We start from the raw sequence: 10,646 nt of genomic DNA, 5'->3' as shown, positions 1-10,646 counted from the left end.
GGGAATAGCACCCTACATTGACATCTAACATCGACGTAGGATGCGTGTAGACATTCCACATCCCTCTACTTTGAAATAGCAGGGTCCGCCATGGCGGCAATCAGCTGCTAGGTGAAGACATGCCGTCCAGCCCCTGTGGGAATCTATAATCTCTGCGCCCAGTGGTTCTTAAAGCCACATGGACCTAGAAACCCTGTAGCAGGACGCTGAGACCATGTAGGAAGTAGCCCTGCCACAAGGCACCCTGCATGGCCCAGAGACAGCAGATGGCAGCAAGCCAGCCCCCTGAGCTCCCCCAGGGCTCCTCCCAACCCATCCCAGGGCTCCCAGGCCTCCATCCAGTGGGGCAGGAAGTGGAGCCCCCCCCTGGACCAACTCTGAGCTTCATGACCTGCTGGGGCTCTGGGGTGAGGAGGAGGTGCTCCATGTAATGGGGGGCAAGCAGTGGAATGCAAAGGCATTCACCTGGCTAGCTGAGGGCCGGGCCACCCAGGGTCACCGTGCCAGCGCTCCTGACCATGTCAGGAGTAAGGTCAAGGAGTTTCAGCAGGGTTACGCCCAGGCGCAGGACTTGGCCAGCTGATCTGGGGCTGCCCCCGCCTCTGGCACCTATTACTGGGAGCTCAGGGCTATCCTGGGCCCCCAACACACCTCCTTGCCCCAGCCACCCTTGACACCATGGCCGAGGAGTCCCAGCAGGTCTCAGATCTGGAGTTGGGTCCAGAACACAGTCCTGCACCCCCAGGGCCAGAACCGGGACTATCTACCGTGGCCACGGAGTGGTCCAGTGAGGAGGCGGAGCTGGTGCTGGACATCCCCTCCCACCGCTCCAGCTGGGCATCTGCCCATCGGGCCTCCCCTGACCATGGCGGTGGACTGTCAGGTATCTACCCCACAGGGCACACACCCCGCAGGGCATGGGGCGGGGGCACCACATGACCAGGGACCCCCCACATCCCCAGCAGACCCCAGCCTACCAGGGCCCGGGCAGACCATGGCCCAGGGATGGTGCCACAGCCACCAGTGCCCATCAGCACCCTCACCCATGGACAGTGCTGTGCCCCGCCCCCAGTGGGAGGTGGGAGGGCGCAGACTACTGGAAGGGGCCACCCACAGGGCCACTGAACGCACCGATGGGGGATGGATAATGGGGACCAGACACCCATGGGAGGATAGGGAGGTGGGTCATGGGTCAGGGCTTGGTACTCACGGCCTCCATGCCCCCTTCACCCCTGTTTCTGCAACCATGCCATCCGAGTGCCAGGACAGCATGGCACAATCCGTGGACCTGGACAGCCCCCTGAGATCCCCCAGATCATCACTGCCCAGGGGCACTGCCGGTGCTGGGACGGGCTCACCCCTGCTGGGGCCAGAGGCGCACCACCCATGACCCCGAGGTGGCCGCTGCCCTCTGGTGCCAGGTGGACATCATGGAGCAGAGGCTCCACTTCGAGGAGCTGGAGGCTGCCTGGCACCGGGAGGTCTGGCAGGACTTTATGGCCACCTTCAATTGTGTGGCTGCCTTCTTTGAAGAGCTGGTGGCTTGGCTGCCCCCACTCTGTTGCCCTCCGTGCTGACCTCCCTGCTACCCTGCCTGATGTCCTGCCTGATGCCCCGCCTGCCGCCCCACCTGCTACCCCGCCTGACAACCCACCTGCTGCCTCACCTGCCTCCCCACCCAGCATCCTGCCTGCTGCCCCACCTGCCAGCTCCACAGGGCAGGAGCCCACGGGAGCTGATGACTGGGCCGAGGACCTGCCCCATCCTTACCTCCCTGTTCTCCCAGCCCCCAGCTGGCCTCGCCGGGGACCCCAGCTGAGGCAGGGACCAGCGCCCATCCACCCCAGAATGATGGGCCGATGGCTGGCCTGACCACGTCACCCTCATGTATATAGTGCCCCCCCCATATATAGTTATTTTTTATGATGCTGGTTTTTATTAGTTTTGTATTCACAGAGGGGAGGTTTTCGATTGTTTAAGCAATGAAGCAGTTTTATTTTTCAAGAGGCCCATGTCTCGTGTGCTTTCGATGGGAGCGGGGTGTGGGTGCTGTGGGTGGTGTGCGGGGGACCCACCAGGGATGGCCTGGGTGGCACTCACTGGGCCCCCAGTCAAAGTACTCTCGCAGGGCCTCCTGGACCCGGACCCCATCCTGGTGGGCCTGGCAGCTAGGGGAAGCGGCCAGCTGGGGGGTAGCCTGTTCCAGCCTCCAGCACCCAGCCCTGCATGAAGGCCTCCCCCTTGCTTTCCACTAGGTTGCAGGGCATGCAGCAGGCACCCACAACCTAGGGGATGTTTGGGAGGTCCACATCCAGGCGGGCCAGGAGGCAAAGCTACGGGCCCTTCAGGCACCCAAAGGCCCGCTCGACCACTTGGCAGGTGTAGTTCAATCGGGTGTTGTAACGTTCCTGGCTGGCATTGAGGTGGCCCATGTAGGGGCGCATAAGCCAGGGCTGGAGCGGGTAGGCCGCATCTGCCACAAGGCAGAGGGGTACGGTGTTGTCCCCCAGAGGCATCTCCCTCTGGGGGATCGAGGTCCCTGCCTCCAGCCAGTGGTATAGTCCTGAATTGCAGAACAAACGAGTGTCATGGGTATAGCCGGGCCAGCCCACATATGCGTCCTGGAAGTGGCCATGGCTGTCCACCATAGCCTGCAGGACCACGGAGTGGTAGCCCTTCCTGTTGATATAGCGCCCGCCACTGTGGTCCATGGCATGGATGGGGGTGTGGGTCCCATTGAGGGCCCCAAAGCAGTTAGGGAATCCCACGGCAGTGAATCCCATGATGGCCGCGTCCAGGGCCCCAACTCAGATGACCCTCTGCAGCAGCAGGGCATTGAGCGCACGCACCACCTGCCGGGAGGAGACATGGGCGTCCATGAGAGTGTGCCCTCCCCCACTCCCCAGGCCCCCTCCACGGGCCCACGGGCCCTCCTCCCTGACACCCCAGCCCCCAGTGAATGGAGGCCCAGGCCTCCTTACCTCCATCATGACAGCCCTGACTGTGGCCTTGCCAATGCCAAACTTCTGGCCCACGGAGCAATAGCTGTCTGGAGTGGCCAGCTTCCAGGCAGCTGTTGCAACCCTCTTCTCAACAGTGAGGGTGCGCCGCATCCATGTGTTCTGGTGCCTTAGAGTGGGGGTGAACTACTGGCAGAGCTCCATGAAGGTCTGCCGGCTCATGCAGAATTTCTGCAGCCACTGGTCATCATCCCATTCCCCGATGACCAGGTGCGCCCACCACTCGGTGCTGGAGGGGTAGCTCCAGAGCCAGCGGGGCACCCAGCGGCAGGGGAGCAGGAGGGCCCGATGGTCCAGGGTGTCCACTTGTGCCCCTGGGGAGGGCTGCCCTGCCAGGAGCTGCTGGATGGCTGCCCTTGCAGTGTCTAGCAGGGAGCCTGTCCTGAAGGAGGCAGCTTGGAGGGCTTCCAGCTGCTGCTGGACATCCATGTCTGCAGGCTCGAGATCTGTAAGGCTTGTGTCACTAACCCAGAGCTCATGCAGTGCAGGCTGACTGTGTCTGGGAGGGGGGCCCGTTAAGGGAGCAGCATGCTGTTGTCCCAGAAGGGCTAATCTGTCCTGTGGCCCTGTCCGCAGGCTTGCTTGGCCTTTTCTATTGAAGGGGGGGTGCTTGTGTGTGTGGACGCTCTACTTTTCCTTCTGGGGCAGCCCCTTTCAACATTCCCTGTCACTACTTCAACGGCACCAGCCCCAGAGGATGTGCAGATGATACGTGTCGAAGTAGCCTGTTTTGATGTCATTACTTCGAAATAGTCTGCTATGATGTAGCGTCCTAGTGTAGATGTAGCCAATGGGTTTAAAATGTTATTAAATACCGTGCAGGAAGGTATTTTATGTCTCTTCATTTAAGGCTGAAGAAGACAGCTGCAGTTACAGCCCAGTCTTAGGCCATAGCAGGCTTGCCAAATCCTCGGAGAAGGTGGCAATTGACAGAGATATGTCCAACCAAGACATCATAGTGCTTTAAAGAGTGAGTTAGGGTGTTGGACCTGCAATGTAATATGTGAAGTTCCACAGAAGACCTACAAACAAGGGCTTCCTAATCACAGTGAGAACAGAGTGCCCAGTTGGGGAATGATCAGCTGTCTGGTTCTGGTGGTTCTGCTGTGAACTTCAAATGATGGGCCAGCGGCACAGTGATCCAGGAATGAATGACCAAGGAGAAAAGAATATAAAGAGAATCTGTGAATTATCTTGTGCCCTTGCATGTGGGTTGGCCTGTTAGCATCCACTTTTTGCCAGATTTCTCCCGCCCCCCACCCACCCACCCCAGCCCCATGTGTTTTTTTTCCACCTATCCGCACCAGACCTGTCTGGGCACTGAAGTCAGTGGAAGTTAGGCGCCTAAACACCTTTGCAGATCTGAGGTCTGAACCTTTCAGTAGAGTGACAGAACTGCTGATTTGGGAAATAATATGTTGACTGATTTAGTTGGAACTTTTGGGAACCACATCTCTGGACACCCCCTCCCCCAATGTCCTGCATGTAGAACAAGATCCTACTCAAAGCCTGGGAAACGTGGGGCTCAGTTTGTCAAAAGATGGTGAAGTGCATCTAGATGGCTCAGTTAGCTCACATATACACCCACACCCACGCACAAGTGGAAACTGAGGGAGTAGAAATCACTTGTTAGGCTGCATATTCTAACCACGTCTAACGTACCATTGACTTGTATTTACCCTGGCCTTTTACCAGTCCATATTACTGCCTTCACTCTTGTGCATTAAAAGTGACCATGATTCACTGTTAATGTGCATGCTCCTTAGTTTTGTTAACCACTGGCATACTGTCTCGAGCAGCATGCTGCTGTTTCTAGGCAGCTATTCACTGCACTGTGTAAGCATTGTTTCACTCAGTGGGATTTGTACCCCACTGGAAGCTGGTCAAACAATACACCTAACCAAATGGAGCTGTGAGTACCTTTGTGCTACATTCACAGTACAAAATGCAAGGGAATAAGCACTATTCCATTAAAACCCCACAAGGTAGTGTTGTCTCTTAGAAGAAAGCAAGAGGTTGCTACTATTTCAGCAGGGTGGGAGATATTATTAGATTATGCACCTGATTTATTAAAGAAACCAACTTTTATCTTTATTTCCCACCCAATGGCTTTTTATATGAAAAGTCGAGGGCTAAGAGTCTTCTTCCTCCCCTTTCTGCTGTTATGTAACATTTGGTGACAAAAAGGCTTATGAAACTACTCTGTTTCCAGTTATTGGTACTGAACTGCAGGTCAGCTAGGCTTAGAAGGAACAAAGTACTAGGTTATGAAAGCAAGATTTGGTTCTGGGACTTGGGCCAGAATTAGGCTGACATTTTAACCACGTTCATGATGTATCCAATTATAGCCAATATAGTGCCATCCATAGCTCATACATTGTCCTCTTTAATTTGAACAAGGGTCATTGATTCCTCAATTGCTTCTTAAGAATGGGGCTCATGTTCTGATGCTTTGATTTAATCTTTAATTCAGGACTTCTGGACCCAGATGACAGCTTTTCTTTGGGTCCACTCTTTGTTCGGTTCACATTAGTGGTACATAATATTACTACTATTGAATTGGCCTTGGTTTATAAAGCTGGCTCACAAAATGGAACACATCTTCACAGAAAGATTGTCTCGTGGCCCACTTTCCGTTCCATTCATGATGGTGTAATCTACCTCCTTTCATGTTGGCAGTCAAATAACATCCCAGTAGCAAGGAGAGAAATTGTTTACAGGGGAAAGTAATATTAGGGAAGAATGTAATAAGTTTTAGCTGTCTGTCATTTAACGCAATTTAGCAGGTAGAAAAAATATAGTACCAGGGGGCCTGCAAGTTCTACAGAGGCCAAAGGTTTGAATACCACTGGGTAGGAAATGCTGTGAAGAAATATGGAAGTTACAGTGTGTAAGATTGTCTGGTTCCATATGTTTGCTCAGCAGAGGGACGCATAACTTATTATTTCTTGTTAGTAAGTTATAGAGCTACATCCAGCTGTTTTATTGTTTTGTGTTGTCAGTTAATAGAGCAATTACAGGCCACAAACAGAGCTACTTGACTGCAAATCCTCTCTGTTTGGAATCGATAATTTCAGTTGCACCTCCTCGGTGACAATCTTAAGACATGAGTGATGAGAGACTTAGTTCTGGATAGTCAGATTATGGTACTATAACAGGGGCTGGTTTGCAGATATAATATTAAATTCATATAATACGTTAAGAAAAGTGTCTGTACATCTGGGCACAGTGCTTAAATAATCCAAAAATACATTGTTTTTAAAACCACAAGATACATATAGCACATAATCTGAAAAAATAATAAATGTAACAATACAGTTTAGATGTTAGCGTCCAAATATTCAGGTTTATTGTTCATGAAAACTTATACAATACAAAAAGTTGCCATATTTGCTTTCTATGACCAATAAATGAAGACTGTCCCTCAATATTTGAGAAAATAGGATAGGTTGTCCCTTAGAAATACCATCAACTCAGGAAATACTTCAGTTACTTTCCTGGCTTTACTTCTTACCAGCAGTCCAACTCATTTCCCTTGGTACTGACAATGTTTAGTGACGTGTTCTAAATACATTTTCCCTTAAGCCCCAATGACATCTGACACAATCAGTTGCCACATCAGCCAAGCACTGAATTGACCATTTCTACATTCTTTTAACATTCACTCATTGTTGGGGGTCCCATGCACCCAGGGCTTTGACAATCAGCACATGATTTTGAACCTCATAGCCCCTCACTTGCAAGCAGGATGGCCAGCAGCGTGTATATTTTCTAGTATATGAGATCGGGCCCTATGGATGAACTTCCAGTCAGCAAACTGGGTGAAGTTGCCTTGACAAAGGAAGTGGTTGCTGGCTTCTCACACATCACCTTAAAGGCCTCACCCTGGTCCAGCATACGTTTCAGGTTTTTCCAATAGTGGCAATGGATGGCAGCCTTTAGCATGATTCTAGCTCTTACAATAAAGGTTGTGTGCTCTGTATTCTTCTGCATTGTGGCAGCCGAACGCCCAGCTCCTGCCTTTCCGCACGCCAAGTCCAATAGCAGCTGGTATGCTTCAGATGAGTAGCATTTAGGGCTGAGTGAAGCAAAGGCTGCTCCCCTCTCCCAGATTCACCTTCTAGTGAGCTGCTCAAGTAGGTGGTGATATCTTGGTTGGAGGCGGTCCTGGCAATTTCCTTTCTTTTGACATCCCACAATGTTGTGCTATTGTGGCAGCACCTGGAGCTCCAGACCCCTTGGAAATGCCAGGCCCGGGGACAACTGTTCCCTTTGTCCCACCCCACCATCACTAGGCCAGTACAAAGGGCAGTTAAGGTGCTCAGTTCCTGTCAGAAGTCCAGGCTCTCATTTATGTCTCTGAGGAACTCCCTTCTAATCTTTCCGCTCTTGAGACAGACATCTGTAGTAGCAGAAGAACAAAGACTTCCTTTTCCACCACACACCCTTCTCTGCTTTTGTGTGCACACATAGCCCCCAGCCCAATGGCATGTGGAACTGAGTGGGGGCCTCTAGAAAATAATGTAATACAAATAAATACTATCACACTGGTGTCAATAATCTCTTGCCACTTCTGTTTGCAGGGATTAAATGTTTCATTACAAATTGCTCTCAAAGCACATAATTTGAAAATGCAGGTCTTGTGTGAATGGCAACTCTGGCTATGTCTATGCTACAGCATAAAGTCAATTTTAAGGCACTGAGCTCTATTTTACAATGTGCCTGTCTTCACTGCGAATACCATTAGGTTGATTTTAAGGAGCACTGTGGTTGACATTCTTGCATCGACCGTCTGATGTGGCACAATGCCAAGTTCTAATTTGAAAGGTTGGATTAATGCTAGTATGGAAACAGCATTACTTTAAATCAATTTTATTGGCCTCCAGAGGGTTCCCACAGGTATCCCACAATGCCACACAGGTGTGCGTTCTGTTTCCTTTCACCTCCCCTGCTCTCCGGGTGTGCAGGAAGTAGGAAACAAGAAGCCCAGCATTTTGCATTCATTTCCTCATGATCAGCATGGCAATCACATCTAGACTTGAAAGAGATCCCCAACATGGAGCCATCAGGAGAGCCAAGGTCTCAGTTCGGCTGATGGGCTAGTCCCCACCCCACCATACCACTTGATGGCTTGGCTGTTGGGACCAGACAGCATCATATCAGACAGCAGGGCAGCATATCCTGCCCTGTGTGGGGTGAAGGCTTCTTCTCTGAGCTGGATGTAGCAGAAGAGGTCAAGAAACTTCTCTCCTGCACCTCACTTTTGCGTGAAGCACCAACCCCCAAGTGCCACACAGTCGGGAGTCTAACCCCCACTACACCTCATGGCTAGCACCCCTCCATCCCCCGCAGCACCACAGACTAAATCAACTTTGTGGGAAGATGCAGATACTCAATTTCAATTTTATAAAACCCAGGGTTACAAAGTCAACTTGAATAAATTTAACTTTATTTCATAGTGTGGATGTAGACTCTGTTAGAAAATGTTATTTTGGGTTTCCACGTTTGTTTGTATCACTCAATTTCAGGCTTGAATATGTTTACCACAAGTAAAATTCTATGTTTTTTCCCCCTAACTAGACCTCCCTACTCTAACATCAAATTTGAACTCAGCCCTGGAAGCAAAACAATTTTAGAGTCCAAAAATGTGTTCCTCTTTCATCATATTTAGAATGGTTGTGCATTCTGTATGCATCTGGGTTCCATCTGTACTGGAAGCTGATTTGCCAAAATACAGACAGAGAGGTTGTTCTTTCAGTATTTCTGCATCTGTAAGCAGAAGGGAATGAAAATCTTGCAAGAAAGTCTATTCTTATGAGAATGCCTGCCCCTTTCTGTGCAGCCTTAAGAAACAGCTTCCTTATTTGTTTTTATATATGGGAATTTCACTAATATGGCACAACTCTAAAATCAGTAAAATGAAGACTATCGATTTTTTTTCTAATAACCACCTTGTCCCTGTACCACCAAATGATGTGAGAATGTCAATTCTTTATCAATGTGAGCTGTTGACATGGAAACAGATGTGCTGAAGTGGAGGCTATCAGAAAATGTACAACTCTTCTAAGTTTATGCTTAGAACTGGTAAATCTCTCTGTTATAACAGATTTACATGCTAAATCAACTACACAGAAGACATAAACAACTATTTGGGGTGATAGTCATTTTAGCTGTTTACATCATAGACTGCATTTAGCCTTCCATGTTACTATGGTAACTGGCTTTTCTTAAACGTAGTTGTGGACATACTTTAAGTATGATCTAAATTAGCTGAAGATGGAGGAGCCACACTGGGAAATATAGCTGAAGGAACAATGTAATGTTTCCTATCAATCTTACCTATCTAGTGTGTGCATTGGTAGGGGGAGGGAAAAGCAACAAGTAGGGTATGACCCAGTGAAAACATAAAACGGTGGCTGTGTTGCGCCTTTTTAGTTAGATAATAAGCAGACCTAGAATTGCTTGCAATAAGTAGGTGGATGACAGTGCACCCCAAATCCACTCCCCATTCCTCCAGTTGCCTGACGTATCTATTGAGCAGAAGGGATGATGGAGTACAGTTCAGGAGACAGTATGAATGATGGTCCCTGTGTGTCTTGCAGAATTTCCCTGTGAGATCCTTTGGACTATGCCCAGGGCAAAAGAACAGAGCTGCTGATATGAGCCTGTCCTATCCTGCAAGTGAATATTGATAAAATCAAAAAAAAAAAAAAAAGCTGCAAGATCTGAGAGTCGGCATGGACATGTGTATCAGAGAGGTAGCCATGTTAGTCTGTATTTTCGAGAACAAGAAGTCCTGTGGCACCTTATGAACTAACAGATATTTTGGAACATAAGCTTTCATGGGTGAAGACCCGCCTCATCATGCATCTGATGAAGTGGGCCTTAGCCCATGAAAGCTTATGCTCCAAAATAGCTGTTAGTCTATAAGGTGCCACAGGACTTCTTGTTCTCGCGAACACTTGATCATTCATCACCTATGCTGCCCCTCGAGTACGGAGATAGATCCGCATCAAATACTAAATCCATACGCTGAGATATTAAAGCCAGAAGGGACCACTGTGGTCCTCTAGTCTTGACAAGGAAAAAAGAAATCTTTGGTGTCCAAATGACAACAGTTATCTTGCAACCCAAACTAGGGCAATGATGGAGATGGTGATTCTGGTGGAGCAGACCATGGAGGAACAGAGCAAAATGCAGGGGAAAATGGCTGCAGAGGTAGTTCGCATGTAAAATCCTTTACCAAGCGTTTATACATAAAGGAGGGCGAGAGGCATTAGAGAACTAAGAGCTAATGATGTTCAAAGAGCAGGGATCCTGGGGACCATATAAGGTTCTGAACCTGTGGGCTTAATGAACTTAATGGGAGAGTGGAAAATCCTTATTCAACTCAGATAGAACTGAAAGTTCTTTTTTTAAAAAAAAAAATAGTGGTGGGGGGTTACAGTTTTTGCACAACTACATTAAATAATGACATGCACCTCCCAAAAGACACATGTCAATTTGCAGGGGAAGGAAGGATGCCCATCATTAATCATGCTCAGGTCTGTGGAAAATGAACATAGAGGCTAGGATACCTCATTCTAAAAACAGCAGGAAGGCCTGCTTTATACAGAGCATGATCTG

This window comes from Carettochelys insculpta, chromosome 4 (assembly GCF_033958435.1).
Source record: "Carettochelys insculpta isolate YL-2023 chromosome 4, ASM3395843v1, whole genome shotgun sequence".
NCBI lineage: Eukaryota > Metazoa > Chordata > Testudines > Carettochelyidae > Carettochelys > Carettochelys insculpta.
The sequence above is the reverse complement of the archived record's forward strand: the minus strand, read 5'-3'. Positions refer to the sequence as shown.